This window comes from Amphiprion ocellaris, chromosome 13 (assembly GCF_022539595.1).
Source record: "Amphiprion ocellaris isolate individual 3 ecotype Okinawa chromosome 13, ASM2253959v1, whole genome shotgun sequence".
Lineage (NCBI taxonomy): Eukaryota > Metazoa > Chordata > Actinopteri > Pomacentridae > Amphiprion > Amphiprion ocellaris.
Window position 1 is genome coordinate 18,678,694 of NC_072778.1, and position 16,242 is coordinate 18,694,935.

Below are 16,242 nucleotides of genomic sequence, written 5' to 3' on the forward strand. Positions count from 1 at the left end.
TGTACATCAAAAGACACTTTGTGGGTACAGCGTGAAGCAGGAAGTTTGTTTCTGCACAAGACGTCTGCTTGATATGCTCCAAACAATTACTGTCAAAGTAGTATATTAATTTCTACTTACTCCTGGAGCAGAAATTTGAGAGAGTAAATTCTACCTGGAATGTTTGGCAAGGCTCCAGGTATATCATGATAGTAGGGTTAGCCTATAAAACTAGGTAGACAGTGTGTGATATATATTAATCTGGTGTGATGTATTAACTCAAGCTATGCGTTTAGAACATCCAGGGCATCCGAAACCTATGACTCCTCTGTTCTCTGCCATTATGTGGAGTTAGCGTAGTGTTCCTGGTCGGTTTTCTTGAGTGACATTTCCTCTAAATTTTTGTTCAAATAAGATGGTGATATCTTCAATGTTGGCAAGAAGCGAGGATGGCAGCAGTGCCATTCCAAAGCTGAAATTGCACTGATTGCTTCAATCGTTCATTTAAATCAAATATGAAACGATTTTAATTGAGATTTTATTTTATACTGCAGAATAGACTTCAGAATAGTCGATAGGTTTGATTTTTACAATGGAACATTATTTATGTTTCTTCTTGACGTTATGTGACCATTTGAGTGCCTTAACTGTCCAGTAAGAATATTCGCCAATGTCACTGATATTTCAACGCCAAGGAACGCGGTGGAATTGTGTGACAATCGGCGTACGTTTGTCTGTCCATCTGTTTGTCTGTCTGTTAGCAACATTCTCAAAAATGGGCTAACGGATTTGGATGAAATTTTCAGGGAAGGTCAGAAATGGCACAAGGACCAACTGATTAGATTTTGGCAGTGATGCGGCTCATAGTCTGGATCCACGGCTTTGTTTAAGTTTATTGTATCGTTGTGAGATAGCAGCACAGCTTCACTGTATCTACGACTACAAGTGAACACTACGACAGCTGCCTGCAACTGCCTGTAGTAGGATTACATGATTGTGATCACATAATTGTGATCCTACTACAAATTGACCATTGCAGACTTATTGGGACTTATCCATCAGAAATGACACAGGGAACAATTGATTAAACTGTGGGGGTGTTTCCAAGTCCCATCAATTCCCGCCGCCCATTACATACTTAGGTCATGGGATGGTTCTGTGCTAGGGTGCCACAAATTTGTTCAAGATTTCAGTCATCAGAAATGATACAACGACTGAGCAGCCTTGGTGGAGTACTGCGCTCTCTGAGTGCTTTTCTAGTTTTGCGAGAAAATTGCAGTGGACATTTGTTCACTAGTTTTTAAAATTATAGAGTAAACAAAATCACAAACAAATGAATAGATAATGACAATAATTGTTAGTTGAAGGTCAGCCCTAGTAAAACTGCACAAAGTGTAATAGAAGACTTGATCTATATTGCCCACACTTTGTAAGTATTGTATTTTCCTTAAGCGATCCTTATTGAGAGACTGTAAAAAATGTTAGTCTGTTTTGTGCTCCCATGAACATGCATGAAGGATAGGTTTGGTATTTTCTGTCTAATAGTCCAAATTCCTATGACAGCATTCTACATGCTTGAAATATTTTTTCTTTCTTTTCTTACTTCTTTTTCCTTCTGGCATACTGTCATACTTTTACCTAACAAGACAACAGATTCAATACATTATTTTTAGGCTGTGCAAATGGTGATGTCAATGCCTACAGTGGCAGAATGATGAATGACTGCTTAAGAGATGGTGAAAGCAGAGTTGGGTCTCTCACCAACTAACTTATATTCTCACAAAAACCAACCTGTCATTGTCGTAACACTCCCTTGTTGTCATATGGTGCAACTGACAATTTTACCAAGTGTGCTGTATGTGCACAAAATCATGTCTTCCGGTCTGTGTTTGCTTCAAGTGGGGCTTAGGTGTTTGCATCTGTTTTGTAGTGTGATGCAAAGAGCCTGATGGGGAAATACAGCATTTAGTTTCTCTGTGTGTCATTCTTTGTCATACTTATTTCCCCTTATGTGCAAATGCTGCTTGAGGGCGTTTGAATATGTACCACAGCCAGTTTCATCTGCCACCACCTAAAGGCACTTACAACTTGCAAAGTCTGTTCACTTAAAGTTTACAAAAAGGCTTGTCTACTGAAGCTCTCTCTCTCTCTCCCCCCTTCTCTCTCCCTCTCTCTCTCCCCCCCCACCTCTCTCTCTCTCTACTGAACTGTTAAATCTTACTTTTCTTATTTTCTGTAACTGTGAAAACATGCAGGCGTGCTTACTCATACACACAGATACATTAGTGTTTCCACCCTGTAATATTATTTCTCAAACTCTGAGGGCTGTGACAGGAAGTTGTGCAAAAATAACGAACAGGATGCTTCCTTATTCGTCCCCATTATTGCTTGCCCTTATCGCTGTCAGTCCCCCCTTTCCATCAATTGTGGTAGAAGGTACCGGTGGGCTCGTAATTATGTTGACACTCTCCCTTAGGAATCTGAAGGCCAAGATCCTTTAGGGACCTTGATGATGTTAAAACATAGAGCAGGGTTTTTATCAGTGGGGCCAACTGGACAGGTCTGAAACATTATAGAGCCAGATTGACAGCACAGTAGAACTGTGTTTTAATAAATCGAGACATTGTGCCTGCCATTGAGTTTTGAGTTTAATTATTGTTTCATACTTTGACTACCACAAATATGACTTTTCCTGGCTAAGAATGGACCTTTGGGAGTGACTATGCATTACAATAAGTGTGATCAATTCATATACAATAAAGGCCAAAATCAATTCCATCTACCTCCACTGCAGTGGAGCATAGGCAAAAGTCTCATATATTCTCAAAATCTCATCAGATAAAATGGAAACCATAGTGGTGGCCTCTGTTGGACCTATGTGACTCCTCTGTCCCTGCATTGACCTCAACCTTAGGTCTACAATAGGGATTCCCGATTGATTGCTTTTTGTTTCAACAAAATAAATATGTACGGACCACTAGCTGGACAGCATTTTTGAATTCTCATTTCCTAGAAGTGAAGCATGCAGTAGGATTTGCTTTATGCTTTCTAGCTGCAGCGTCTCTAATTAGCTCTCTTCTCTTGAGGTTGTGACAAAACTGCCAGAGCAGCAAAAGGAGTTTTGAACTGTGACTTTTCATTATATTGTCATCAATTCATCATGTCTTTCTAAGCTTTGTAAAATGTCATGTATTTTCTCCCATTGTGCTACTGGTGTTTTGCTGATATCTTGTTTAAATAAACTTTATAAAACATGTTATTATTTTCACATGGTCAGCTGCCTTTAATTTCTCACATTTCTCACTATAGTTTTATGATTAATGGGTCAGTCAGTCAGTAATTTATGTGTGTGTGTGCATGTGAAGTTTTGTGTTTGTGATGGATAATAAGGCTGAACTGGCTAAGACATGTTGCTTCGTAAGTTGCTACTATTCTGTAAAAGCTGATGACAGCTTGGAAATCTGGAGATTGCAACAATCAGATATTGTTCCATTTTGTTTGAAGTTCCGTTGTTTAGTGAAGTTGTAAATTACTCTCTGCTTTCATTTTAACTGGAATCGAGATGATCGTGATTGGCTCTCACCTGGCTGTTGCTCACATTACGCCACAGGATATTTGCTTAAAGTCTGTTGAACTCAGTGACGGACACAGCGTTGCAAATCTAAGACTTGTACACAATGAATAGCAGCCCTTGGTGTCCTAGCTTTTTAAATTTATATGTGTGAATACTCTGAAAAGTGGTGAGGAGACAACCAGTGCGTTTGGTTTCATCTTTACTACAATGTGTATTTTGATCTTTTAGTTATAAATAAGGATAAATTTTTGCAGGGTAATACTGTTTTCCTTTAAATCTTTTCCAATAAATTTCTTATCTGTAAAAGTAGGCAGTGTGAAGGGAGCCTCCTTGTATATAATATGCCCTTTTCTGTCTACCGTTTCCACAGCCAGCAGTGAGTTGGATAGACAGGCCAGTAGAATGATCCTCACTGATATGAATACTGTCTAACCTATGTTGTGTATGGGGAGCTTAGTCAGGATTACAGTGTCATTCCTCCTCTGTGACACTCCCCAGTCTTTCCTTTAGAGATTACAGCTAATCTCAGACTGCTCTGTGTATCACCATGACTGTAAACAGCATAGGCCTACGTGCTGTTGTCACAACTGTGTGTGAGGGACAGCACTTTTATGTCTGTTAGTGGGAATTAAGTAAAACTTTGGCATTCATGACTGTAGACACTTTCACTGCTGGACACACCTGCACACCCTGAGATGTTGTGTTGAGGAGTGTAGGAAACTAGATTAACACTATGGTCTTGTTACTTCACATTGTAATATCTAAATTTGATGGAGTTACAGGATTAGGGAAATATCATACTTGACATGTATTGGTAAGGGGATATGTGTCACTTGCAATGATTATATGTCATATCGAAGTTCTGAATCTTTCCCAAGCAAATGTTATGCTAAGTTGTATGCATATTTGCTGATCATACACCAAAATGTAAAGAAATAAACTTCTAATGACTAAGCAGAATGTTTTATTAGTATTGTCCATTATGAGTCTCCTCGTGTCCTGTTTGAACAGATGCCTTGACATATCCAAGAGAACAGCCAACATCCTCATGAAGATAAAAATTGTATTTGAAAGAAAACTCAGAGATGGCATTAATGCTATTAAAATTGCATATTGCATTGTCATGTAAGCCATTATAATTTAGTGGAGGTAAAAGTACTTTGTTATCACCTCCCTTCCTTAGGCAGTGATGTATTTCTGTGTGGGTGGCAAGTGCCAGTTCCTGTTATAAGATGAAGGTGAAATTCTGAGATTTTTGCACAGTATGTGAACTTAATTTTGTTTGTGATGAATGTTACTGTGATATGTGTTCTGATGGATGCTCCACTCTGCTGGTAAGCATATGAAATGTGTAGGCGGAAGGTTTTAAATGTGCTTTGTGGCAGTCTCATCAATTCTAAGACTCAGATCCTTTAGGTGCATCCATTATTCAAGTAACTCTGAAAGCATAGCATCCCACCAACAGAAATTGTTTTATCTGTATTGAAATGACCATAAGAAATGTGTAGTATGCTGAAGTTTTAGCATTTTTCACTTGCACAAATTAAAATGAAACCAAAAGTGTACCCTCAACCCAGTCACTAGTCTTAATATTCTTGATGGTCATTTTGTATTTTGTGTTAACTTTGCAAGTGGATGTATAAAGCTGTTCTGTTCAACTTTATTTCTTCAACTATACCTGAACATTCATAGCCAAGTGATTTTTACCATCATAGTTGATTTTGAAATTAAAAAAATTAACCAATATAATGTGGTTTGTGAAATGTCAAATGTGAAGTTATTCATTGCAGGATTTCTAATTGGCATTGTCTACTACTGTCTTGAAGCTACAGTTTGGTCACTTATGAATAGTGAGGATAAAGCAACCTCTTTGATGCCTCTTTGTTGTTAGTGATGGTGGCATATTCACTGTTGATACCGCCAGCAGGATCAAGATGAAGGTGGTAGTTGGGGGGCTGACCATTGTATTTTACTGTATCTTTGTTTTGTTCCTGTTTTCTTATAAACGTAGGCCGCCACCCCCACATAATTGAATTGTTTGCTATTTCTGTCTGTCACTCAGATCTTTCTCCTTCTTCTATTGTTTTAAACATAATACCTTATATGGTTGTTGGTGTCTGTTGCTTCATCTTTGTTGTTGTGATTGTTCATGTGCACGTGTCAGCTTGGTTTTCCCACAAGAATGCTTTCCAGTGGTGTGTGGCATTACCTAAAAGCCACACCAAGGATGATGAGGATTAAGGATTAATATCAATATGAATATCAATAATAATAACCATAAAAAAATAATAATAATAAATTAAGCAAAGCATAATTGGCTTTGCATTTCTAACTATGTAGTGTATGAAGATCTATTAATATGTTACATGGAAATTGTTTTTTGAAGCCTTTTTTTTCCCTAATTAACAGCTATGCAGTATTTGGTCCACTTTATGGCGGCGTTGTCTAAATACACCAGAAATCAACTGTGTTTTTACTTAATCCAAATTACCACATGGAGAGGCAGAGTGACGAGCTGGTCATCATAAAGATAGAATTTCTCTACGGAGACATGATACTGTTACATGATGCTATACACATAGAAAATGTTGCAAACTGTTGACTAACAAATAAAAAAGACAACTAGAAAGAGAAGTACAGTGATTCACTCTTCTCTCACCTCTGCACTGCTAGCTAATCATGGGATCAAGTGGATATGAATGTCAGATGGTTGGTTTTGGAAAGTTACAGATAAAGGGTGAAACAGATAAAGGATGAAACAGACAGTCCCTATCTGATATTGTGCGTGTGTTGGTTCTTCTGGTCAGTGAAGTCAAGGGTACGAGATTGTGTTTAAAAAAAAAAAAAAAAAGTTCACTGGAGATGTCTAGAATGACAAGGACCACTGCAGCAATAACATTTTAAATGATATGCATGCATTTCTAGTAGTGGTTTGAAGCAAGAGATTGTACTGTTTAGAACTCTGTAAATACTTGCAGCAGTTTAATTTCAACTTACTTCAGCTTACTTTTGTAGGATTTTGTTCTCAATTTTAGTAGAATATTTTCTTCTGACAGCTCTAGCTGGTATCTCTCAAAGCAATGGCCACTAAAGCACTGGATAGCTGGGTATTTAGCAAATATACGTATTGTTAATTCTCTCACTGCCCTTAAAGATCAGCTAACAGCTGATTTCTTAAACTTTTCTATGGTACAGTCTGGACTGCCACTTATGCAGCGGGTGGGATTGCCCTAAACAGTGCTAAAGGTTGTTCATGGTGTGGAATAATGCTCACATTCATATAACATACAAACTAGGGAGTGGATTGGAGGTGGAATTTGTGTCTCCATTCACCACAGTAGGCCAGGGACAAGGAGCAGTCATGCAGCAAACATGCCCCACTTCAACTGACGATCATAATGTCCCACACATACACAATCAGTGCGCTCAAATGCACCTCGCATGTGTGGGTCAGTGAGTCATATAAGAGCAGTAAAAAGTGCTGTTTAGGGAAGATTGTTGAGGTATTGAATGATGTCCACCTCAGCAGGGAGCAGTGGACACCTTGAGTTCACAGGCATGGTAAATAATATTGCTGTCTTCCCCTCTTTTTGTTTCTTTGTATTTCTTCCTGTTAAAGGTTGTTTGGAATTTGTAAATGACCTGTGATGTGTCGATAAGCAGCTGTCAATGCTCAAATAGACAATTGTGACCAAAGAAAATGGTCACCTTTTTTTTCTTCAGGATATTTCAGGTTGAACACACTTAAAGCTATCAAAACTTTTGAGCTTAAGAACAAGTGAACTCTTTAATGTCAGAAGGAAGGGTTTTATCTTGAAACAGTCAGGGTTGTTAGTAATTTCCTGCTTTGGCTGGATATGTAGAAAACTTTCATTGTTTCTGGGTGTGCCTGCCAAAGTACTGCTTTCCCTTGTACACCCAGTATGTAGCCATGGCAACACTGTAAGCAATATTACACAATATTAGCTCAGCATGGTTAGCAAGATGACACACCGAACATACAGCACAGTACCGCCACAGTCTTTTTCTTCACATTCATGTTAATTGGTTAGAGGTTGTCAAATATGAAATACAGGTATTGCACTTACTTTTCTTCAGACTTACACAGTAGGAATAATGTGCATTCTCAAGTACTTTCATTAGTTGCGATGGGTATTATTACAACTTTATTAGTACCAGATTTGATTTGGTAAGACTTGTCGGTATTGATACTCTACAGTCCACTTGTTGATATTTTCCTTTAATTTTATGGGATTAAAATCTATAACTAAGTTCCAGAGTGCTTAATGTGCTCTCAGTTCTTTTGTAAAAAACTGCCAAATGACGGAACTCCATGTTAAAGGTCACTGGCAGGAAGTGAGAATCAAAAATTAACTTATGGCTATTGAAGTATTCTGTGCATGAGAACTACTGGTTTCCATGCAATGGCAGAGGCTCATGCAGGCGCTTGTGGTAAAAGTAGCAGCTTAAAATACTACATGACCTCTTGTAGCTTTAATGTTTCAAAACGGGAAACAGCAGATGTAAGAAAGCATGTCATAGCAGACAGTTGCTGAGTGCTGACAGCAGGAAGACAGTGGGACCACCACAGCCAGCTGTGCTAAAGTTAGTGCTTTAACTTTAGATGCCAGTGTTAGTTTCTAAAGTTAATCACTGTGAAGAGTGTTATATTGACCTGAGTTGACTGTTTAAATTGATACGCAAAGTGAACTTGCTGGCCAATGAGAGGCCTGGCTGTAGGGCCAGCCAGCAAGTCCATTTGTCCAGAAAATGCACAATGCTTGAAATATGTAGCATGTTATTCCTTTTGTTGCCAGATTTTCCACTATAGAACATAGCTATTCTTGCACTTTTTATAGTTCTGTTGCAGTAAGCCCCCATAGTCGAGAATGACGATACTAACAAGTACATCGTTAGTAGAAGATTAGATGCAGGGAAAAAGTTAATTTAACAGTGGGCAAATAAAAATACTGAACGCTAAATAAAGAAACAAATAACTTTAAGATACTAGTAGCTATACTGAATGCTCCTGAGCTTATCAGTACTATAGTTCTAATCAGTTTGGTATCACTAATCACCAATTACAGACTGGTCATCTGTACTCATCCCTATTCATCTCCATCTCCGCTCTATTTCCTCCCACAGCCACAGTCCATATACTTGGTACCTCACCTGTCTTCTTCACACATTCATGTAACCACCATGTCTGTTGGGTTCTCCACATGACTCAGTCTCCAAGGCAATAGAGTTATCAACAGCCTGCCCTTAATGCTCTAGAGAGGCCTGACCAGTACTACACCTTCATCAATGAAAACTTATCAGAATAAAAAACAACCAATCACTGTCAGTTATAATGTATTTGCTATCTTTGTCCATGTTCACATGCAAACACACAGATGTAGAATTGATACCTAGCAGTTTTGACTGTTGCATGCCTGAGAAAAAGGTAACAGCAGAAAATCACATACCTAATCTGGACACTTTTCAGACAAAGCAGTCTACTCCATAGTGCTTGTTGTCACAACTCTTTTGGCTAAAATGTTTCAATTTTGTTAGCACATTAGGGAAAGAACTGCAGTGTTTTAAGCTATTTCATATTTGTTTTTGTGAAGTAATATGATAAGAGATAAGAGATAGGTGATTTTTTTATTTTAGCAAATGTTTACTGTGTGTCTGAACCTATGAATATGACATAAAAATGTTTTTTTCCCCAGAAATGCACAGTGTGACACATTTAAATTTGCCTCAAAATATTCATGTTGCTTTATAAAAAGATATTTTCTGGTGATTTTCTGTACACCTGCATAATTGAATTAACCGTTACTAAGGTAAATCTTCGTACCCATTTACAACTATTCCCTATTACAAATAGTAAACAAGGTAGGTATTTTTTTTCTCTTTATTTCTGTAAACATCTGTAAGGTCATCGGACTAAACCAGTGTTATGAACTAAAGACTAAAAGTCTAAAGTTGGTTAGGACCACTGTATAAATGTAATCCAAGCCTGTATATATTGGTAGGGACATCTTTATTGTCATTCTTTTGTTACCTCTGTCACATTGCAATTGAGTATTAAAAAAACCAAAAAAAACAAACAAAAAAACCCCCCAGACGTTTCATGTGCACAACATGTAAGAGGTCCCTGGCCAGTCCTGATATCTTTGATGTTCTTTTTTTTGTTTTTTGTTTTGGACAGATGTGACACGACATAGTTAGACAAAGTATACTGTTGGCAAGCCTGAGACAGAATCAAAGCCATCAAAATGTGGTACACTAAGAGACTTTCACAAATTCTTGGCAGGTGACCACTGATAAGTAAATCATGCTGACAAAACCTAAACATATGTTAACCCAACTTAAGTTTGACTTCAAGATATGAGCACATCTGAGCAGATTTGAGCACAGTTAATTACTAAGGGCATTTCCTAGTGCTTCATTCCAGGATTGTGTACAGTCCAGTGACTGTAATCCTAAAAACTAAAAAAAAAGTGCATGAATACTCCCAACTCTATTAGAGCCTGACACATTTCAATCAGTTGACATCATAGCCAAGCATTACCATGCATGTGTGTACAATAGTGTTTATACCCTCACTGTATAGGTCTCTGCTTTATAGAAAACTGCTGCCTGCTGGATACTTTTAGAACAAAAATTAAATTGCCTTTGTGGTAACGTGTACATAGTAAATAGTCTGCAATTATATAGCGCCTTTCTACCTTAGTGGTACTTAAAGCACTTTACAGTGTTTCTCATTGGCCCATTCACACACACATTCACCCACCATTGAACACCTGAGCCATAGCCGTACTGAACAATAATTTAACAGTAACACTTTTGTGCTTTTGTTATTGAGTGTATATTGGTCGGAAAAATTGTAATTACATCCATTTAAAATCCAATAATCAACACATTAAAATGTTTAAAGAGTGAAATGTCTTGCTAATTTTCTGGCATTTGAGCTGTTAGTATGCTCAGTGCCCTAGAAATAGTTGAAAGTGTCTAACTATAAGAAAAAATCGATAAATTTATGAACTGCACAGCCCTCTATGATTTAAATAAACTAGCTGTATACTCTCACACCTTTCTGTGTTTGTTGTCTGTTCATTGGCAAAATGCTGGAGTCAGGATTTTGGCATACGGTGAACTAGGAAATTACCCTCATTGTTTTTATTGAATCAAATGGAATTGTAAGATTGCCAGACTCCCAACCCGACCCAATAATAGACCTTTTTTTTTTATAGCAGATATTTTTACACAGGCCTAATTTATTACCTTAATGATGGCTGAGTTCCACTAAGTGTAGGTAGTTCATGTCAGTCAGTCAGTTTTCCTGCTATGATGTGGTAAAGCCTAATTGCGAAATGTAGCCATTAGAAATAATACAAGATATGTTGCATCATTTTCACATTTGTAACAACTGTTTGCATTTGTTTTTTTTCATATTATACAGCCCGAGTATTACAGTAGTGTGTCCCAATTTGGAGTGATCATCTAACAACTGTAGGTTCTGCACTTGCCTATGAGGTGGCCACTCTTATTTCTCTTATTCTGCATTTGCTTAGCTTTCATTCTTGCTCCGATTAACATAATCTTTCTTGCCACTCTCAAGACCTGCTATTTAATATATGTGTGCAGGGATAGGTGCAGGTGTGTACACTTCTGGAAACATCAGGAGCAATGGGTGACTAGCTGATTGTATTACTGTTATAAGTTTAATGCTGATTTGTTTCTCTTTAGTTGCCCGCTCTCACAGATGGAGCCCTTTCTCTGTCCTTATTTTTTCTGCTTCCCTAGGCCTATATAATATGCTCTCTGTAGGACCATTATATTTACTGTGGGTGTCAGTTCAGGTGTGGGTGTTTTGTAAGGGTTTTTCTTTGGGGCACTGCAAGGGTTTTATTCTGGATTTAAAAAGAAAAAAGAAAAGCAGCAATCAGTGCAACACTCTTGACTTCTTGCTTTTGTAAATAAACACCACACTTGCAGCTGTTCTAGTTCTTGATTGCACCTGTAATCAGAAATGTAGTGACTCGTATACATTAAATTTCTAGATTCATCCTTTTCATCTTGCCCCTTATATTTTCCTATTGTTTGTGATCATACATATCATTATTCGATTACATTTTAGGAAACACTGTTCTGTGTTGTAACCTTTTAACTGGCTTCAATACAGTCAAATGGGTAATTGGCAATTTCCAATTAACCAGAAGGAAAGTATTATTTGACAGAATATTATAGTGCAAATGAAGACACTGATTATGATGTGAATACTAAAAAGTGATTAAAAATGAAACACCCCACAGTGGTAGTGGATGAAACTCCTCCAGTAGTAGGAAATCCAGGTACTTAAACATTAACTTGGCAGAACTAGCAACATTGCAGGCTTGTTGCTAACCCCAGCTCTCCATTTTTTAAAATATGCTATCCTGATAGATGTTTTGTTAAATGTGTCTTTTCATTGGTCTCAGAAACTATGTACATAAATCCAGGTGACTGAGCACCCCACAAATCTTAAAACACAATTGCAAAGTAGCATTTCAGATCCACCTGCACGATTATGGTCTCGTAAGCATGGTATTTTGAGGTGTGCTAACCTGACCCTCCCTACATGCTGTTCAACACTTGCTTGCTTCTCAACCTGACTTTTGAGACTTTGGAGGCGTGGACAGGGGCAGATGTCTCTGCTCCTTGAATTGGTTATAGGAATAGTGTTGATTGGTTATTGTAGCTGCTGATTGATACTATTCAATAGTCACAGCTTTTTTTTCTTTTTCTTACTTATCTGGTGGACCACTGCAGGCCCCCACAGCTTGTTAGAGTAGTGAAGTGTACATGCTTCGAGGTGTAAAGAAAAATTATAATTTGAACAGTTTGTAGTTTTCCAATTCTTTTAAATCACAGAGAGGTATCAGTGTCTACATAGAATGTAATACATTCTGCGATTTCATTTCTACAATTTCATTTAGCAGATACTTTTATCCAAAGCGATGCACATCTGAGAGTAGATACAACACAAGCAAGGATCTGGTCAGGAGAAAACAACCTGCATTAATGCCATAAAAAAATATATGCCAATGCTTTAATCCTGAACATCATCATCGTCATTCAAAAACCAAAACATGCTGGATGATTTATGTAGGTCAAAGGGTCAAAGACAGGCAGGAGACTGTGGTTGTTGAAAGTGATTAATGAAAGGAGCAGACATCAGCCACTGTCCCCACCTTCAAAGTCTCAAATTGCAACTTAATGAGAGGGCAGGTGCTGTGGAGTTACAACTGTGTAGGGAACATCAGGCTTGTCACACCTCGTCGCGGAACCACAATTGTGCACAGGGAACGCAAATGTTCCCTTGTGCGTGTGCTTTTCCGCTCACAGATACTATTTTGTGCACTCGCAGAGTACACATGCTCCCTTGAGAAAGTGGGTTTCCACTTGTTGAAACTGTTTTTTTTGTGCTCACATCATATGTATGTGTGGCGGTTTTGAGACTAATTAAAACATCATAAATTGCTTGCTCATCACAAGAAAACACAGAGCAAAGGTATCGCTGGGAAGCTGGAAAATTTACCGAGTATGCAAAGCTTTTTACACTGTTCACTGAACATTACTCACTGGATAGATTGTACAGATGCAGTCTTGAATACAGACTTGATTGCCGTTAGGTGTCTCGAGTAAAGTAACCACATTATAACATGGTCACTATATAAAAGTTGCTTGTGAGGTGATGGTGCCTTAGTGTTTACCCAAACTGCAGGAAATGGGAGTCTGACACATGTACCACTTCATCTGATGAGCTCATTGTGGATGATTAGAAGAATCCGCTCATTTAACTGGCAGCCTGTGCTTCAGGAACCCTCTGAATTATAATGAAGTAGTTTTGTGAGTTTGGTATTTGGTCTAAATTAAAGGAAAATCCATCAGAGGCCTTGTAAGCTAGACTTTCATTATGGATTTTTATATTGATTATCTATGATCTAGTTTTATATCAATGAATAAATAAATAATAATAACCAGTATGAAACCCACAAGTATTACATATACAAAAACAATAAATCAGTGATTCTGCAACTAGCACAAAGTTTACGTTTTTTTTTTTTTTTGGTTGATAAACAATTTGAGCCATCAGAATAGGTGTTGATTAATTATGTTGATTTTGGCTTTGTTAATAATTTTTGTTATTTTAAAAACATGAATTTGCTGAAGCAGAATTGTTAGTACCTTAGTACCTTAATTTACAATGTTTTGTTAAGAATCAGTTGAGGTGGCAGTAGAGCAGTGAAGATACCGGAATAAATTGATTAATCAACATTGCGACTTTCTTACTACCCCAATTTTTCTCATTTTGATATCATAATTAAACAATGAATAAATTAGTTACTTCATGCAGGCAGTAGGTCTCCTCTTCATGTTGTAGACTGGACTTAACTTTCTTATACCTTCACAAAATCCAGGCTTACTCTACCTGTCTAACAACTAATCACTGAGTTGGTGTGTAATCAGTCTTTGTCTCATGCACACTCAGACACACACCCATACACACTAATAATTGTTCATTGTTATTGATGTACATATTGCAGTTAATTGTAATATTGATTTTAAGTGATACTACGCAGCTATAGCTCGCAAACATTATTGCAGATATTTATGTTGGTATTATACTACTAATAGTAACACAGAAGGGGTCTCATGGGAATAAATCTGTATTATTGTGTATGGACTTCAAGTGGATTATTCTGTGATCACATCATGTTTTTATAAAACTTTTGTTTAGTTTAATGTAGGGCTGGACAGTGGGGACTGGCTCCAACAACAACAGCTGCTTCCAAAAGTGAGATTCTAAAGGAATCTTTCATTTCAATTTTGCTTAATGATTCCAAAACGAATTAAATTCGAAAAGAACCATTGTTGCTGTGCTTACAATTACTTTATACTTAGGTGTATTTCTGCTGCAAATATTTGTCGTATGGTCAGAAGTGTTGCACACAGCTCTGCTGCACAAGAGGACATGAAAGTAGCATGGCATGAACAAAGGACTCTTTATTTCTTTTCTGTGACGGTGAACATAACATACAGACTCATTAACTGTTTCTCTTGACACATTACGTCTGACTAAGTAACATTACTGCCCTTTATAGCAACACTTTCATGTGACTGTGGTTGAGTCACACTCCAGGAGAGACTCACAACAAATCCACTAGTCTACAACACCACTTTCTAGGCTGTGACTGTGCTGAGTAGTTAAAAAGCTTATGTACTATATTATTTCCTATAAATGTTAAGGTTTGTTTACTTTTATAGACAGAGATGAGCAGTATTGGAAGCAGTGTTCAGATTCGTTATTTAAATAAAAGAACAAATTCCACTCTGTAAAAGACCTGCATTTAAATTGTTACTTAAAGCAAACGTTTTCAAGTATAATCTGTAAAATGTACTATCGTATTAATAGTAAGCGCCCAATATTCCAGGTAAAAGTTAGAACATAGAATTTGAATTGAAAATGGTTAGGAACTAGAATCAATAAGTGGAATCAAATACATTTCAGAATTGTTAAAATGCAAATGATATCCAACCCTAGTGTAATGATTTTCAGCTGATTTTAATTAAAACCTAAGTCAAACATTTTTGTTTTATCAAGTTTTCTTTGATGAATTGCTACATAATAGACCACTGATTGTGCAGAACAACAGATTTGACATGATACACAATTTATCTATGAAGTATTCTTACCACTGTGACCCTTAATTGAGCTATAGCCATTTAGATAACTGATTAGCACTTGGATAATACAATTTATGCAGTCCTTGATACTAAAAGTGGTTCTGAAAGTGTTTCTGAACTCATTCGTTGTTGGTCCGTTTTACTCCTCAATGGCATTCCTGGCTCAAACACTGTAGTGGAGATTGTCTGCGAGTGCATATGATTTTAACTGTACTTGTGGTTTGTAAAGCGGAACAGTTTGTTAAATTCAAGTGTTTTCTCTCTTCCTCCCTCATCTATCTCTGCAGCATTCTTCCTGACTAGTAGTCAGTGTCCCATGCAATTACCCAGAATCCACCATGCCTGCTGTCAGCTGTATATTTCCGTTATGTGGGCTGAATGGCAACACCACATTTGTTTGTGCTTTTTGACTGCTCTCCCCATGATCAGAGTGCAGCAATGCAGGAATAAGTCTTTCTCTCCATTCACTTTTTTTTTTAACTTACTTTGAAAAAAAAAAAAAAACTGTAAAGAGATAGGTAGCAGAAAGCATCTGATACAACTGTTGTTCAGTGCAACATTTGGTTTAGGTGCATGCTTTTCCCACATTCAGGCTTTACCTCAATCATATCATAAGGCTGCTAAAAGGTCTAGTGTGTCTTATGTCTAGAAGTTAATTTAGATTAAGGGAGGCTTGGGCTGTTCTGTACCTATGGTTGAGCTACTAACAGGTTAAGAAAAACATCTGTCAGTAGCACTGTATTTACTCTATGTGCATTTCTTAAATGAGAAGACGTAAAGTTGATCCTGGTCTGTGTTTCATCCTGTGACTCTTGACCCTCAGACCTCTGCAGCTCTTACCAAAACCCAAGGTTCACTACTACGGTATTTGATGCCAGACCAAGGGGAAGCGTATTTTGTCCAGACTGATCCTTTTTAAGTCTCATATGTATTTACATAGCACCCTGAGGTTTATTGTGAGTTTTGCAGAA

At 37.5% G+C, this 16,242-nt stretch overlaps 1 protein-coding gene across 2 annotated transcripts in view; it reads left to right on the plus strand.

Moving 5' to 3' along the window:
* Positions 1–16,242, plus strand: part of LOC111576790 (protein diaphanous homolog 1) — a 44,712-nt gene that overhangs the window by 6,464 nt on the left and 22,006 nt on the right. The gene's annotated exons all lie outside the window — the stretch shown is intronic.